Source organism: Oncorhynchus keta, chromosome 5, assembly GCF_023373465.1.
Source record: "Oncorhynchus keta strain PuntledgeMale-10-30-2019 chromosome 5, Oket_V2, whole genome shotgun sequence".
Classification (NCBI taxonomy): domain Eukaryota; kingdom Metazoa; phylum Chordata; class Actinopteri; order Salmoniformes; family Salmonidae; genus Oncorhynchus; species Oncorhynchus keta.
The window spans coordinates 32,721,756-32,739,893 of NC_068425.1; the positions used below are offsets into that span (position 1 = coordinate 32,721,756).

At 50.4% G+C, this 18,138-nt stretch overlaps 1 long non-coding RNA gene across 1 annotated transcript; it reads left to right on the forward strand.

The window, feature by feature from the left end:
• Positions 1-14,162: 14,162 nt before the first annotated feature.
• LOC127930166 (uncharacterized) lies at positions 14,163-17,634 on the forward strand. Its single transcript, XR_008137103.1, has 4 exons — positions 14,163-14,380; positions 14,495-14,810; positions 14,849-15,000; positions 15,267-17,634. It is a non-coding gene; the product is annotated as an uncharacterized LOC127930166 (long non-coding RNA).
• Positions 17,635-18,138: the final 504 nt, after the last annotated feature.

An 18,138-nucleotide genomic window follows, 5' to 3' on the forward strand; every position in this document is an offset into this window, starting at 1 on the left:
CTCCCTGTACCAGAGCACAGCACCGGTTGAACCCCTACTCCCCCTGTACCAGAGCACAGCACCGGTTGAACCCCTACTCTCCCTGTACCAGAGCACAGCACCGGTTGAACCCCTACTCCCCCTGTACCAGAGCACAGCACCAGTTGAACCCCTACTCCCCCTGTACCAGAGCACAGCACCGGTTGAACCCCTACTCTCCCTGTACCAGAGTACAGCACCGGTTGAACCCCTACTCCCCTGTACCAGAGTACAGCACCGGTTGAACCCCTACTCCCCTGTACCAGAGCACAGCACCGGTTGAACCCCTACTCCCCCTGTACCAGAGTACAGCACCGGTTGAACCCCTACTCCCCTGTACCAGAGTACAGCACCGGTTGAACCCCTACTCCCCTGTACCAGAGTACAGCACCGGTTGAACCCCTACTGCCCCTGTACCAGAGTACAGCACCGGTTGAACCCCTACTCCCCTGTACCAGAGCACAGCACCGGTTGAACCCCTACTCCCCCTGTACCAGAGTACAGCACCGGTTGAACTCTCCCCTACTCTCCCTGTACCAGAGTACAGCACCGGTTGAACCCCTACTCTCCCTGTACCAGAGTACAGCACCGGTTGAACCCCTACTCCCCTGTACCAGAGTACAGCACCGGTTGAACCCCTACTCCCCTGTACCAGAGTACAGCACCGGTTGAACCCCTACTCCCCCTGTACCAGAGTACAGCACCGGTTGAACCCCTACTCCCCTGTACCAGAGTACAGCACCGGTTGAACCCCTACTCCCCCTGTACCAGAGTACAGCACCGGTTGAACCCCTACTCCCCTGTACCAGAGTACAGCACCGGTTGAACCCCTACTCCCCCTGTACCAGAGCACAGCACCGGTTGAACCCCTACTCCCCTGTACCAGAGTACAGCACCGGTTGAACTCCCCCCCTACTGAACCCCCCCTGTACCAGAGTACAGCACCGGTTGAACCCCTACTCCCCTGTACCAGAGTACAGCACCGGTTGAACCCCTACTCCCCTGTACCAGAGTACAGCACCGGTTGAACCCCTACTCCCCCTGTACCAGAGCACAGCACCGGTTGAACCCCTACTCCCCCTGTACCAGAGCACAGCACCGGTTGAACCCCTACTCCCCTGTACCAGAGTACAGCACCGGTTGAACCCCTACTCCCCTGTACCAGAGTACAGCACCGGTTGAACCCCTACTCCCCTGTACCAGAGTACAGCACCGGTTGAACCCCTACTCCCCTGTACCAGAGTACAGCACCGGTTGAACCCCTACTCCCCTGTACCAGAGCACAGCACCGGTTGAACCCCTACTCCCCCTGTACCAGAGTACAGCACCGGTTGAACCCCTACTCCCCCTGTACCAGAGTACAGCACCGGTTGAACCCCTACTCCCCCTGTACCAGAGTACAGTACCGGTTGAACCCCTACTCTCCCTGTACCAGAGTACAGCACCGGTTGAACCCCTACTCCCCTGTACCAGAGTACAGCACCGGTTGAACCCCTACTCTCCCTGTACCAGAGTACAGTACCGGTTGAACCCCTACTCTCCCTGTACCAGAGCACAGCACCGGTTGAACCCCTACTCCCCCTGTACCAGAGCACAGCACCGGTTGAACCCCTACTCCCCCTGTACCAGAGTACAGTACCGGTTGAACCCCTACTCTCCCTGTACCAGAGTACAGCACCGGTTGAACCCCTACTCCCCCTGTACCAGAGCACAGCACCGGTTGAACCCCTACTCCCCTGTACCAGAGTACAGCACCGGTTGAACCCCTACTCTCCCTGTACCAGAGCACAGCACCGGTTGAACCCCTACTCCCCCTGTACCAGAGTACAGCACCGGTTGAACCCCTACTCTCCCTGTACCAGAGCACAGCACCGGTTGAACCCCTACTCCCCCTGTACCAGAGTACAGCACCGGTTGAACCCCTACTCTCCCTGTACCAGAGTACAGCACCGGTTGAACCCCTACTCCCCTGTACCAGAGCACAGCACCGGTTGAACCCCTACTCCCCTGTACCAGAGCACAGCACCGGTTGAACCCCTACTCCCCTGTACCAGAGTACAGCACCGGTTGAACCCCTACTCCCCTGTACCAGAGTACAGCACCGGTTGAACCCCTACTCCCCCTGTACCAGAGTACAGCACCGGTTGAACCCCTACTCCCCTGTACCAGAGTACAGCACCGGTTGAACCCCTACTCCCCTGTACCAGAGTACAGCACCGGTTGAACCCCTACTCCCCCTGTACCAGAGTACAGCACCGGTTGAACCCCTACTCCCCTGTACCAGAGCACAGCACCGGTTGAACCCCTACTCCCCTGTACCAGAGTACAGCACCGGTTGAACCCCTACTCTCCCTGTACCAGAGTACAGCACCGGTTGAACCCCTGTACCAGAGTACAGCACCGGTTGAACCCCTACTCCCCTGTACCAGAGTACAGTACCGGTTGAACCCCTACTCTCCCTGTACCAGAGTACAGCACCGGTTGAACCCCTACTCCCCTGTACCAGAGTACAGCACCGGTTGAACCCCTACTCCCCCTGTACCAGAGCACAGTACCGGTTGAACCCCTACTCTCCCTGTACCAGAGTACAGCACCGGTTGAACCCCTACTCCCCTGTACCAGAGCACAGCACCGGTTGAACCCCTACTCCCCTGTACCAGAGTACAGTACCGGTTGAACCCCTACTCTCCCTGTACCAGAGTACAGCACCGGTTGAACCCCTACTCCCCTGTACCAGAGCACAGCACCGGTTGAACCCCTACTCCCCCTGTACCAGAGTACAGCACCGGTTGAACCCCTACTCCCCCTGTACCAGAGTACAGCACCGGTTGAACCCCTACTCCCCCTGTACCAGAGCACAGTACCGGTTGAACCCCTACTCTCCCTGTACCAGAGTACAGCACCGGTTGAACCCCTACTCTCCCTGTACCAGAGTACAGTACCGGTTGAACCCCTACTCTCCCTGTACCAGAGTACAGCACCGGTTGAACCCCTACTCCCCCTGTACCAGAGTACAGCACCGGTTGAACCCCTACTCCCCCTGTACCAGAGCACAGTACCGGTTGAACCCCTACTCTCCCTGTACCAGAGTACAGCACCGGTTGAACCCCTACTCCCCTGTACCAGAGCACAGCACCGGTTGAACCCCTACTCCCCTGTACCAGAGTACAGTACCGGTTGAACCCCTACTCTCCCTGTACCAGAGCACAGCACCGGTTGAACCCCTACTCTCCCTGTACCAGAGTACAGCACCGGTTGAACCCCTACTCCCCCTGTACCAGAGTACAGTACTGGTTGAACCCCTACTCTCCCTGTACCAGAGTACAGCACCAGTTGAACCCCTACTCCCCCTGTACCAGAGCACAGCACCGGTTGAACCCCTACTCTCCCTGTACCAGAGTACAGCACCGGTTGAACCCCTACTCCCCCTGTACCAGAGTACAGTACTGGTTGAACCCCTACTCTCCCTGTACCAGAGTACAGCACCGGTTGAACCCCTACTCCCCTGTACCAGAGTACAGTACTGGTTGAACCCCTACTCTCCCTGTACCAGAGCACAGCACCGGTTGAACCCCTACTCCCCCTGTACCAGAGCACAGCACCGGTTGAACCCCTACTCTCCCTGTACCAGAGCACAGCACCGGTTGAACCCCTACTCTCCCTGTACCAGAGCACAGCACCGGTTGAACCCCTACTCTCCCTGTACCAGAGTACAGCACCGGTTGAACCCCTACTCCCCCTGTACCAGAGCACAGCACCGGTTGAACCCCTACTCTCCCTGTACCAGAGCACAGCACCGGTTGAACCCCTACTCTCCCTGTACCAGAGCACAGCACCGGTTGAACCCCTACTCCCCCTGTACCAGAGTACAGCACCGGTTGAACCCCTACTCCCCCTGTACCAGAGTACAGCACCGGTTGAACCCCTACTCCCCCTGTACCAGAGCACAGCACCGGTTGAACCCCTACTCTCCCTGTACCAGAGCACAGCACCGGTTGAACCCCTACTCTCCCTGTACCAGAGCACAGCACCGGTTGAACCCCTACTCCCCCTGTACCAGAGTACAGTACTGGTTGAACCCCTACTCCCCCTGTACCAGAGTACAGCACCGGTTGAACCCCTACTCCCCCTGTACCAGAGTACAGCACCGGTTGAACCCCTACTCCCCCTGTACCAGAGCACAGCACCGGTTGAACCCCTACTCTCCCTGTACCAGAGCACAGCACCGGTTGAACCCCTACTCTCCCTGTACCAGAGCACAGCACCGGTTGAACCCCTACTCCCCCTGTACCAGAGTACAGTACCGGTTGAACCCCTACTCCCCCTGTACCAGAGCACAGCACCGGTTGAACCCCTACTCCCCCTGTACCAGAGCACAGCACCGGTTGAACCCCTACTCTCCCTGTACCAGAGCACAGCACCGGTTGAACCCCTACTCCCCCTGTACCAGAGCACAGCACCGGTTGAACCCCTACTCCCCTGTACCAGAGTACAGCACCGGTTGAACCCCTACTCCCCTGTACCAGAGCACAGCACCGGTTGAACCCCTACTCCCCTGTACCAGAGTACAGCACCGGTTGAACCCCTACTCCCCTGTACCAGAGTACAGCACCGGTTGAACCCCTACTCCCCTGTACCAGAGTACAGCACCGGTTGAACCCCTACTCCCCCTGTACCAGAGTACAGCACCGGTTGAACCCCTACTCCCCCTGTACCAGAGCACAGCACCGGTTGAACCCCTACTCCCCTGTACCAGAGTACAGCACCGGTTGAACCCCTACTCCCCTGTACCAGAGTACAGCACCGGTTGAACCCCTACTCCCCTGTACCAGAGTACAGTACCGGTTGAACCCCTACTCCCCTGTACCAGAGTACAGCACCGGTTGAACCCCTACTCCCCCTGTACCAGAGTACAGCACCGGTTGAACCCCTACTCCCCCTGTACCAGAGTACAGTACCGGTTGAACCCCTACTCTCCCTGTACCAGAGCACAGCACCGGTTGAACCCCTACTCCCCCTGTACCAGAGCACAGCACCGGTTGAACCCCTACTCCCCCTGTACCAGAGTACAGTACCGGTTGAACCCCTACTCTCCCTGTACCAGAGTACAGCACCGGTTGAACCCCTACTCCCCCTGTACCAGAGCACAGCACCGGTTGAACCCCTACTCCCCCTGTACCAGAGTACAGCACCGGTTGAACCCCTACTCTCCCTGTACCAGAGCACAGCACCGGTTGAACCCCTACTCCCCCTGTACCAGAGTACAGCACCGGTTGAACCCCTACTCTCCCTGTACCAGAGCACAGCACCGGTTGAACCCCTACTCCCCCTGTACCAGAGTACAGCACCGGTTGAACCCCTACTCTCCCTGTACCAGAGTACAGCACCGGTTGAACCCCTACTCCCCCTGTACCAGAGCACAGCACCGGTTGAACCCCTACTCCCCCTGTACCAGAGCACAGCACCGGTTGAACCCCTACTCCCCCTGTACCAGAGTACAGCACCGGTTGAACCCCTACTCCCCCTGTACCAGAGTACAGCACCGGTTGAACCCCTACTCCCCCTGTACCAGAGTACAGCACCGGTTGAACCCCTACTCCCCCTGTACCAGAGTACAGCACCGGTTGAACCCCTACTCCCCCTGTACCAGAGTACAGCACCGGTTGAACCCCTACTCCCCCTGTACCAGAGTACAGCACCGGTTGAACCCCTACTCCCCCTGTACCAGAGCACAGCACCGGTTGAACCCCTACTCCCCCTGTACCAGAGTACAGCACCGGTTGAACCCCTACTCTCCCTGTACCAGAGTACAGCACCGGTTGAACCCCTACTCCCCCTGTACCAGAGTACAGCACCGGTTGAACCCCTACTCCCCCTGTACCAGAGTACAGTACCGGTTGAACCCCTACTCTCCCTGTACCAGAGTACAGCACCGGTTGAACCCCTACTCCCCCTGTACCAGAGTACAGCACCGGTTGAACCCCTACTCCCCCTGTACCAGAGCACAGTACCGGTTGAACCCCTACTCTCCCTGTACCAGAGTACAGCACCGGTTGAACCCCTACTCCCCCTGTACCAGAGCACAGCACCGGTTGAACCCCTACTCCCCCTGTACCAGAGTACAGTACCGGTTGAACCCCTACTCTCCCTGTACCAGAGTACAGCACCGGTTGAACCCCTACTCCCCCTGTACCAGAGCACAGCACCGGTTGAACCCCTACTCCCCCTGTACCAGAGTACAGCACCGGTTGAACCCCTACTCCCCCTGTACCAGAGTACAGCACCGGTTGAACCCCTACTCCCCCTGTACCAGAGCACAGTACCGGTTGAACCCCTACTCTCCCTGTACCAGAGTACAGCACCGGTTGAACCCCTACTCTCCCTGTACCAGAGTACAGCACCGGTTGAACCCCTACTCCCCCTGTACCAGAGTACAGCACCGGTTGAACCCCTACTCCCCCTGTACCAGAGCACAGTACCGGTTGAACCCCTACTCTCCCTGTACCAGAGTACAGCACCGGTTGAACCCCTACTCCCCCTGTACCAGAGCACAGCACCGGTTGAACCCCTACTCCCCCTGTACCAGAGTACAGTACCGGTTGAACCCCTACTCTCCCTGTACCAGAGCACAGCACCGGTTGAACCCCTACTCTCCCTGTACCAGAGTACAGCACCGGTTGAACCCCTACTCCCCCTGTACCAGAGTACAGTACTGGTTGAACCCCTACTCTCCCTGTACCAGAGTACAGCACCGGTTGAACCCCTACTCCCCCTGTACCAGAGCACAGCACCGGTTGAACCCCTACTCTCCCTGTACCAGAGTACAGCACCGGTTGAACCCCTACTCCCCCTGTACCAGAGTACAGTACTGGTTGAACCCCTACTCTCCCTGTACCAGAGTACAGCACCGGTTGAACCCCTACTCCCCCTGTACCAGAGTACAGTACTGGTTGAACCCCTACTCTCCCTGTACCAGAGCACAGCACCGGTTGAACCCCTACTCCCCCTGTACCAGAGCACAGCACCGGTTGAACCCCTACTCTCCCTGTACCAGAGCACAGCACCGGTTGAACCCCTACTCTCCCTGTACCAGAGCACAGCACCGGTTGAACCCCTACTCTCCCTGTACCAGAGTACAGCACCGGTTGAACCCCTACTCCCCCTGTACCAGAGTACAGCACCGGTTGAACCCCTACTCCCCCTGTACCAGAGCACAGCACCGGTTGAACCCCTACTCTCCCTGTACCAGAGCACAGCACCGGTTGAACCCCTACTCCCCTGTACCAGAGTACAGCACCGGTTGAACCCCTACTCCCCTGTACCAGAGTACAGCACCGGTTGAACCCCTACTCCCCTGTACCAGAGTACAGCACCGGTTGAACCCCTACTCCCCTGTACCAGAGCACAGCACCGGTTGAACCCCTACTCTCCCTGTACCAGAGCACAGCACCGGTTGAACCCCTACTCTCCCTGTACCAGAGCACAGCACCGGTTGAACCCCTACTCCCCTGTACCAGAGTACAGTACTGGTTGAACCCCTACTCCCCTGTACCAGAGTACAGCACCGGTTGAACCCCTACTCCCCTGTACCAGAGCACAGCACCGGTTGAACCCCTACTCTCCCTGTACCAGAGCACAGCACCGGTTGAACCCCTACTCTCCCTGTACCAGAGCACAGCACCGGTTGAACCCCTACTCCCCCTGTACCAGAGTACAGTACCGGTTGAACCCCTACTCCCCCTGTACCAGAGTACAGCACCGGTTGAACCCCTACTCCCCCTGTACCAGAGCACAGCACCGGTTGAACCCCTACTCCCCCTGTACCAGAGCACAGCACCGGTTGAACCCCTACTCTCCCTGTACCAGAGCACAGCACCGGTTGAACCCCTACTCCCCCTGTACCAGAGCACAGCACCGGTTGAACCCCTACTCCCCCTGTACCAGAGTACAGCACCGGTTGAACCCCTACTCTCCCTGTACCAGAGTACAGCACCGGTTGAACCCCTACTCCCCCTGTACCAGAGTACAGTACTGGTTCCCAGCCGCTGGAACCTGTATACATGTGTGAGCTGAGCTGCATCACTAGGCCTATACAGCACACTTACTATAAAAACCACCAGCTCCTCTCTCTGCCTTGTGCTGACAATGACAGTCACACACACGCACTCACGCGTAAGGGCTTGCATGGAAGCACACACGTGCATGCGTATAAACACACACACACACCTTTAGAAGTTCCTTTCTCATAGGTCAGCTAGAGTCATTTCCTCTGGCCCAGTTGAAACCACATGGGCTGGATCATGAGACCACGTCTCTAGCTAGGGAGTCAATCTGTATGATCCTGTTAACCTTAAAGGGATTCTTTATATTCATCTCCAGCACCACCACAACATCACCATATGTGAAAGTGGCACGTTTCTGTGTTTTGTAGTAAAAAAAAAAGAGGAAGATAAAGTGTTTCCAATGACATGAACATGCCGTCTCACAATTGGTCAAAATCACACGATGCACACCGATGATGTCATTGGAAACACTCATCTTCCTCTATCGTTTTTACCACAAAACATAGAACCCTGTCATTTTCACAGATGTTGATGTTGGGCTGGTGCTGGAGATGATGAATATAAAGTAGAAACCTGGTGAAGTTTCCCTTTAAGGGAGAGCTCCTGGGGGGTTAATGACTAGCTATTGATGATGTAGGTCCCAGAAGGGTCTGTCTTCCTACCACTGTAGGAGACTTTATATCAACGTTGGGATGTCATCATCAATGTGTCTCGTAGAGGTCGACCGGCATGGCCGATTAATTAAGGCCGTTTTCATAATAATCGCTAATCGGTTACATTGCTCTCCACGAGGAGACTGTGTGGCAGGCTGACTACCTGTTACACGAGTGCTGCAAGGAGCCACGGTAAGTTGCTAGCTAGTATTAAACTGATCTTATAAAAACAATCTTAACATAATCACTAGTTAACTACACATGGTTGATGATATTACTAGGTTAACTAGCTTGTCCAGCGTTGCATATAATCAATGCGGTGCCTGTTAATTTATCATTGAATCACAGCCTACTTCGCCAAACAGGTGATGATTTAACAAAGGTGCATTCGTGAAAAAAGCACAACCATGAACATCAATGCCTTTCTTAAAATCAATACACAGAAGTACATTTTTTTAAACCTGCAATATTAACTAGGGAAATTGTGTCACTTCTCTTGCGTTCGTTGCACGCAGAGTCAGGGTTTATGCAACAGTTTGGGCAGCCCGGCTCGTTGCGAACTAATTTGCCAGAATTGTACATAATTATGACATAACATTGAAGGTTGTGCAATGTAACAGTAATATTTAGACTGATGGATGCCACCTGTTGGATAAAATACCGAACAGTTCCCTATTTCACTGAAAGAATAAACGTTTTGTTTTCTAAATGATAGTTTCCGGATTTGAACATATTAATGACCAAAGGCTCATATTTCTGTGTTTATTATATTCAAATGAAGTCTATGATTTAATATTTAATAGAGCAGTCTGACTGAGCGATGGTAGGCAGCAGCAGGCTCGTAAGCATTCATTCAAACAGCACTTTACTGCATTTGCCAGCAGCTGTTTATGTCTTCAAGCCTATGAACCCCAGAGATTAGGCTGGCAGTACTAAAGTGCCTATTAGAACATCCAATAGTCAAAGGTATATGAAATACAAAATGGTATGGAGAGAAATAGTTGACGCTTCATAATTCCTATAATAACTGAAACCTAATATTTCTTTACTGGGAATATTGAAGAAGTGGGAATATTGAACCACCAGCTTTCATATGTTCTGAGCAAGGAACCGAACCACCAGCTTTCATATGTTCTGAGCAAGGAACCGAACCACCAGCTTTCATATGTTCTGATCAAGGAACCGAACCACCAGCTTTCATATGTTCTGATCAAGGAACCGAACCACCAGCTTTCATATGTTCTGAGTAAGGAACCGAACCACCAGCTTTCATATGTTCTGATCAAGGAACCGAACCACCAGCTTTCATATGTTCTGATCAAGGAACCGAACCACCAGCTTTCATATGTTCTGATCAAGGAACCGAACCACCAGCTTTCATATGTTCTGAGCAAGGAACCGAACCACCAGCTTTCATATGTTCTGATCAAGGAACTGAACCACCAGCTTTCATATGTTCTGAGTAAGGAACCGAACCACCAGCTTTCATATGTTCTGATCAAGGAACCGAACCACCAGCTTTCATATGTTCTGATCAAGGAACCGAACCACCAGCTTTCATATGTTCTGATCAAGGAACCGAACCACCAGCTTTCATATGTTCTGATCAAGGAACCGAACCACCAGCTTTCATATGTTCTGATCAAGGAACCGAACCACCAGCTTTCATATGTTCTGATCAAGGAACCGAACCACCAGCTTTCATATGTTCTGATCAAGGAACCGAACCACCAGCTTTCATATGTTCTGATCAAGGAACCGAACCACCAGCTTTCATATGTTCTGATCAAGGAACCGAACCACCAGCTTTCATATGTTCTGATCAAGGAACCGAACCACCAGCTTTCATATGTTCTGAACCACCAGCTTTCATATGTTCTGATCAAGGAACTGAACCACCAGCTTTCATATGTTCTGATCAAAAGGAACTGAACCACCAGCTTTCATATGTTCTGAACAAGGAACTGAACCAGTGGCTCTCTGAGACTCTGGGAGTTGAGGTAGTGGCTCTCTGAGACTCTGTGCTTTGAGGTAGTGGCTCTCTGAGACTCTGGGATTTGAGGTAGTGGCTCTCTGAGACTCTGTGCTTTGAGGTAGTGGCTCTCTGAGACTCTGGGCGTTGAGGTAGTGGCTCTCTGAGACTCCCTGGCATTGAGGTAGTGGCTCTCTGAGACTCTGGGCGTTGAGGTAGTGGCTCTCTGAGACTCTGGGCTTTGAGGTAGTGGCTCTCTGAGACTCTGGGATTTGAGGTAGTGGCTCTCTGAGACTCTGGGCTTTGAGGTCGTGGCTCTCTGAGACTCTGGGCTTTGAGGTCGTGGCTCTCTGAGACTCTGGGCTTTGAGGTAGTGGCTCTCTGAGACTCTGGGATTTGAGGTAGTGGCTCTCTGAGACTGTGCTTTGAGGTAGTGGCTCTCTGAGTCTCTGGGCGTTGAGGTAGTGGCTCTCTGAGACTCTGGGCTTTGAGGTAGTGGCTCTCTGAGACTCTGGGAGTTGAGGTAGTGGCTCTCTGAGACTCTGTGCTTTGAGGTAGTGGCTCTCTGAGACTCTGGGCTTTGAGGTCGTGGCTCTCTGAGACTCTGGGCTTTGAGGTAGTGGCTCTCTCAGACTCTGGGCTTTGAGGTAGTGGCTCTCTGAGACTCTGGGCTTTGAGGTAGTGGCTCTCTGCGACTCTGGGCTTTGAGGTAGTGGCTCTCTGAGACTCTGGGCTTTGAGTTAGTGGCTCTCTGCGACTGGGCTTTGAGGTAGTGGCTCTCAGACTCTGGGCTTTGAGGTAGTGGCTCTCAGACTCTGGGCTTTGAGGTAGTGACTCTCTGCGACTCTGGGCTTTGAGGTAGTGGCTCTCAGACTCTGGGCTTTGAGGTAGTGGCTCTCAGACTCTGTGCTTTGAGGTAGTGGCTCTCTGCGACTCTGGGCTTTGAGTTAGTGGCTCTCTGTGACTGGGCTTTGAGGTAGTGGCTCTCAGACTCTGGGCTTTGAGGTAGTGGCTCTCAGACTCTGGGCTTTGAGGTAGTGGCTCTCAGACTCTGGGCTTTGAGGTAGTGGCTCTCTGCGACTCTGGGCTTTGAGGTAGTGGCTCTCTGCGACTCTGGGCTTTGAGGTAGTGACTCTCAGACTCTGGACTTTGAGGTAGTGGCTCTCTGAGACTCTGGGCTTTGAGGTAGTGGCTCTCAGACTCTGGGCTTTGAGGTAGTGGCTCTCAGACTCTGGGCTTTGTGGTAGTGGCTCTCTGAGACGCTGGGCTTTGTGGTAGTGGCTCTCTGAGACTCTGAGCGTTGAGCTAGTGGCTGTCTGAGACCCTGGGCTTTGAGGTAGTGGCTCTCAGACTCTGGGCTTTGAGGTAGTGACTTTCTGAGACTCTGGGCGTTGAGTTAGTGGCTCTCTGAGACTCTGGGCGTTGAGTTAGTGGCTCTCTGAGACTCTGGGCTTTGAGGTAGTGGCTCTCTGAGACGGTGAAGTATGTAGCTGTGACTGGTGACAGAAGCCCAGACTCATAATCCTGAGTCATAACAAGAGCTCATGTAGCCCAGTGCCCACCCACTGTTCCTCTAGAGATGGTAAGAGATGACTTCACAGAGTCACTAGTCAGACAACGACATTATGCATTCACTTTCAAGAACCATTCCTCTTGTATTCGTACATGTATTCTTCATCTCAGTATCAGAGTGGGAGGTTGTCATAGCTACGGAGATTGTACTTTGATAACTGTCATTACAGTGAAATGACATCATGGAACATATGTTCATACATAACAGTCACGTTTGTTGTGTTGAAAGGCTCCATATTTATCTGAGGGTCTCTTGTTAAGATCTGAATACAACTCTGAACTTGGTATGCCGGAATACACTACCTTCTCAGATGAAGAACTGTGTGTGTGTTTCAGTGCGAGTGTGTGTGTGTGTGTGTGTTTCAGTGCGAGTGTGCGTTTCAGTGCGAGTGTGTGTGTGTGTGTGTGTGTGTGTTTCTGTGCGAGTGTGTGTGTTTCAGTGTGAGTGTGCGTTTCAGTGCGAGTGTGTGTGTTTCAGTGTGAGTGTGTGTTTCAGTGTGAGTGTGTGTTTCAGTGCGAGTGTGCGTTTCAGTGCGAGTGTGTGTGTTTCAGTGTGAGTGGGGGGAAGAGACAGACAGGCGGAGGAGAAGAAATGAAATAGAAGAGAAGGAATAGAGGATGGCCACTGGGTGGAGCCTCTATGTTAATGATAGCCACGGCAGAGGAGAGAGAGAGAGGGACTGAGCAAGAGGGGAGGGAGGGATGGGGTTGGGAAAGAGAGAGAGAGAGAGGAGGGTGTATGAATAAGTGTTTCTCTCCAGATGGACTGTGGCTGGCTGTGTGCTTGGAGCAGGCAGGCTGCGTAGTGAGTTGTGTGTGGTACAGTAGGGTAGAAAGACAGCACCTCTCTCTCTCTCTTTCTGGTCTGCTGGAGGAGCCGGCTGCCTCCCTCCCTCTCTCCTTCGCTGGCCATGCTGTCGCTAGGCTTAACAGGCCGGACTAGCTGATTGAGGAGAGCGAGGTACCCAGCAGATAGGAGAGGGGGAAGACAGGAGCTGATGTACTTTTAAGGATTGTTCACCCAGGTTAGTCATTTTGATTTGTTACAATGTGATTATTGTCATTATTAGCTGTCTTTAGCATTTCATTTAATTCATTGCGTCTGTGTGGGGTGTGTTTGTGTACACTTTTCCTTTAAAAGCAAATACAGAATTGAACTACAATTTTAAAGTGTGTGTGAGATTGCATTCATACGTGTTTGTGTGTGCATGTGTTCGCATGCGTCTGTTTTCTCACACACACACACACACACACACACACACACACACACACACACACACACACACACACACACACACACACACACACACACACACACACACACACACACACACACACACACACACACACACACACACACACACACACACACACACACACACACACACACACACACACACACACACACACACACACACAATCCATTTTCATTGCTGCAGTAATAACATCTGCCAGGCTGGAGATAATGCATCTAAGTCAGATCAATACAATACTATTCTGTTATGAGCACTGAAATACTGTCTGATGAAGGATGGACCTGTTACTCAATACAATACATTACAATACTATCCTGTTTTGAGCAAGGAAATATTTATTGGCCTATTTTTGGGTCGGCTAATATCTTGGTAGGCTAATAAAAGGTGAAAGGTAGGCTAATATCTTGGTAGGCTAATAAAAGGTGAAAGGTAGGCTAATATCTAGGTAGGCTAATAAAAGGTGAAAGGTAGGCTAATATCTAGGTAGGCTAATAAAAGGTGAAAGGTAGGCTAATATCTAGGTAGGCTAATAAAAGGTGAAAGGTAGGCTAATATCTTGGTAGGCTAATAAAAGGTGAAAGGTAGGTTAATAAAAGGTGAAAGGTAGGCTAATATCTTGGTAGGCTAATAAAAGGTGAAAGGTAGGCTAATAAAAGGTGAAAGGGAGGCTAATATCTAGGCAGGCTAATAAAAGGTGAAAGGTAGGTTAATATCTAGGTAGGCTAATAAAAGGTGAAAGGTAGGCTAATATCTAGGTAGGCTAATAAAAGGTGAAAGGTAGGCTAATATCTAGGTAGGCTAATAAAAGGTGAAAGGTAGGTTAATATCTAGGTAGGCTAATAAAAGGTAAAAGGTAGGTTAATATCTAGGTAGGATAATAAAAGGTGAAAGGTAGGCTAATATCTAGGTAGGATAATAAAAGGTGAAAGGTAGGTTAATATCTAGGTAGGCTAATGAAAGGTGAAAGGTAGGCTAATATCTAGGTAGGCTAATAAAAGGTGAAAGGTAGGTTAATAAAAGGTGAAAGGTAGGCTAATAAAAGGTGAAAGGTAGGCTAATATCTAGGTAGGCTAATAAAAGGTGAAAGGTAGGTTAATATCTAGGTAGGCTAATAAAAGGTGAAAGGTAGGTTAATAAAAGTTGTAAGGTAGGCTAATAAAAGGTGAAAGGTAGGCTAATATCTAGGTAGGCTAATAAAAGGTGAAAGGTAGGTTAATATCTAGGTAGGCTAATAAAAGGTGAAAGGTAGGTTAATATCTAGGTAGGCTAATAAAAGGTGAAAGGTAGGCTAATATCTTGGTAGGCTAATAAAAGGTGAAAGGTAAGCTAATATCTAGGTAGGCTAATAAAAGGTGAAAGGTAGGTTAATATCTAGGTAGGCTAATAAAAGGTGAAAGGTAAGCTAATATCTAGGTAGGCTAATAAAAGGTGAAAGGTAGGTTAATATCTAGGTAGGCTAATAAAAGGTGAAAGGTAGGTTAATATCTTGGTAGGCCAATAAAAGGTGAAAGGTAAGCTAATATCTTGGTAGGCTAATAAAAGGTGAAAGGTAGGTGAATATCTTGGTAGGCTAATAAAAGGTGAAAGGTAAGCTAATATCTAGGTAGGCTAATAAAAGGTGAAAGGTAGGCTAATATCTTGGTAGGCTAATAAAAGGTGAAAGGTAGGCTAATATCTAGGTAGGCTAATAAAAGGTGAAAGGTAGGCTAATATCTTGGTAGGCTAATAAAAGGTGAAAGGTAGGCTAATATCTAGGTAGGCTAATAAAAGGTGAAAGGTAGGTTAATATCTAGGTAGGCTAATAAAAGGTGAAAGGTAAGCTAATATCTAGGTAGGCTAATAAAAGGTGAAAGGTAGGTTAATATCTAGGTAGGCTAATAAAAGGTGAAAGGTAAGCTAATATCTAGGTAGGCTAATAAAAGGTGAAAGGTTCAGTTAGCATCCAGGCGTTTATGACCAGGTTGTAGAACGGTGGATAGTTCAGGTCCTGCTCTGTTATACCAGGGCAGCAGATGATTCAACAGAATAACATGGCCTGTAGGTGTTCTTTGGACAATGGTGGTGGTGTTTTGTCAGGAGGAATTCAGCTCTGCTTTAGTTTTGGTCAGAACTGATAGCCTGGTCCCAGATCTGTTTGTGCTATATAGTCGGCTCCTATCTTCTCATGGTCTCCTACGGTTCTACAGCATAAACAAGTCTGGGTCCAGGCTAGGAGTTGTTCCTGGGACTGAGAAAAAGAAAGCCCCTAGAGCCAAGGATACGGAACTGTCCTTGTTGAAGGAATGTCACTGTTCTGGCTGTTCTTCTAAAGCAGAGCATGTGGGCAGAGTTGAGCGGTCTGAAATCCAGCTCCTCATGGAGAGGTGCTTGTGCTCTTCACGTCCTTTCCACCCCCTCCTCTTAAAACCTCTCCTCGCTCACAGGAAAATACTGCTGCTCCAAATTCACTCCATTCATTACACTCACAATTGAACTATTTCTTCTGAATGGTAGGTCCTATTTCCCTGGACCTACCATTCGGGTTTAAAGTATTGAAACCAAACCATATGATTTTAATGAAAATTATTATAATGAAAAACATGAAAAGGTGAATGTAAGAAGCGCTCATCATTTCAAACAGGCCACATGTCATATTAAACAGCATATAACCACTCTAAATAGGTCAGGAGACAGACAGGGAGACGAAGAAAAAAATAAAAAATGAATTATTTAGGCTGTATTATTTCAATTATTTCAAGGCTACAGCTACAAATAAATACATAGGGAAGCATTTGGGAGTGTGACACACTAAGCTGTCAGGGACATTAAACACTCAGCATTTAAACAATGTTTAGTTGTATTCTATACATTACACATATAAACTGTGACTTACTAATTATTTACAAATGAAATAAATGCCTTATTGTGCTCCATCTACAGTGCCTTTAAATGTATCTTTAGAAACATGTGTTTGGCCAGAGTCTGTGGCTTCAGGCCCATGTGATGGTATCTGGAGAGCAGGGCAGCAGTGGAGAACATCCTCTCAGACCTGGCAGAGACACTGGGGATGATAACACCTTCGGGCTGCTCTTGCCAGGCCGGGCAGAGATGCAGAGTTGTTTTTGTCAGTCGGCGTAAAGGATTTTAGGTAAAATAACCCTATCAAAACAGAAAGCTTCTTGAAAGAGGTAATGCCAGGCCTACTGGGCCTAAATCAATAATGGCCTATTTTATAGATAATAGAAGGGAAATGTTATAGTTAACTACCCACCTCGTTCCTTTCTTTTTGCATGAGCACGTAGTAAGTACACCATCATGCTTTCAGGATGTCTTTTCAGATTCCACAATGACTCTTTAGTTGTGGACACTACATCACCACACTCCCTCTCTTCTTTAGTTGTGGACACGACATCACAACACTCCCTCTCTTCTTTAGTTGTGGACACTACTTCACCACACTCCCTCTCTTCTTTAGTTGTGGACACTACATCACCACACTCCCTCTCTTCTTTAGTTGTGGACACTACATCACCACACTCCCTCTCTTCTTTAGTTGTGGACACTACATCACCACACTCCCTCTCTTCTTTAGTTGTGGACACTACATCACCACACTCCCTCTCTTCTTTAGTTGTGGACACTACATCACCACACTCCCTCTCTTCTTTAGTTGTGGACACTACTTCACCACACTCCCTCTCTTCTTTAGTTGTGGACACTACATCACCACACTCCCTCTCTTCTTTAGTTGTGGACACTACATCACCACACTCCCTCTCTTCTTTAGTTGTGGACACTACATCACCACACTCCCTCTCTTCTTTAGTTGTGGACACTACATCACCACACTCCCTCTCTTCTTTAGTTGTGGACACTACATCACCACACTCCCTCTCTTCTTTAGTTGTGGACACTACATCACCACACTCCCTCTCTTCTTTAGTTGTGGACACTACTTCACCACACTCCCTCTCTTCTTTAGTTGTGGACACTACATCACCACACTCCCTCTCTTCTTTAGTTGTGGACACTACATCACCACACTCCCTCTCTTCTTTAGTTGTGGACACTACATCACCACACTCCCTCTCTTCTTTAGTTGTGGACACTACATCACCACACTCCCTCTCTTCTTTAGTTGTGGACACTACATCACCACACTCCCTCTCTTCTTTAGTTGTGGACACTACATCACCACACTCCCTCTCTTCTTTAGTTGTGGACACTACATCACCACACTCCCTCTCTTCTTTAGTTGTGGACACTACATCACCACACTCCCTCTCTTCTTTAGTTGTGGACACTACATCACCACACTCCCTCTCTTCTTTAGCTGTGGACACTACATCACCACACTCCCTCTCTTCTTTAGTTGTGGACACTACATCACCACACTCCCTCTCTTCTTTAGTTGTGGACACTACATCACCACACTCCCTCTTCTTTAGTTGTGGACACTACTTCACCACACTCCCTCTCTTCTTTAGTTGTGGACACTACTTCACCACACTCCCTCTCTTCTTTAGTTGTGGACACTACTTCACCACACTCCCTCTCTTCTTTAGTTGTGGACACTACATCACCACACTCCCTCTTCTTTAGTTGTGGACACTACATCACCACAC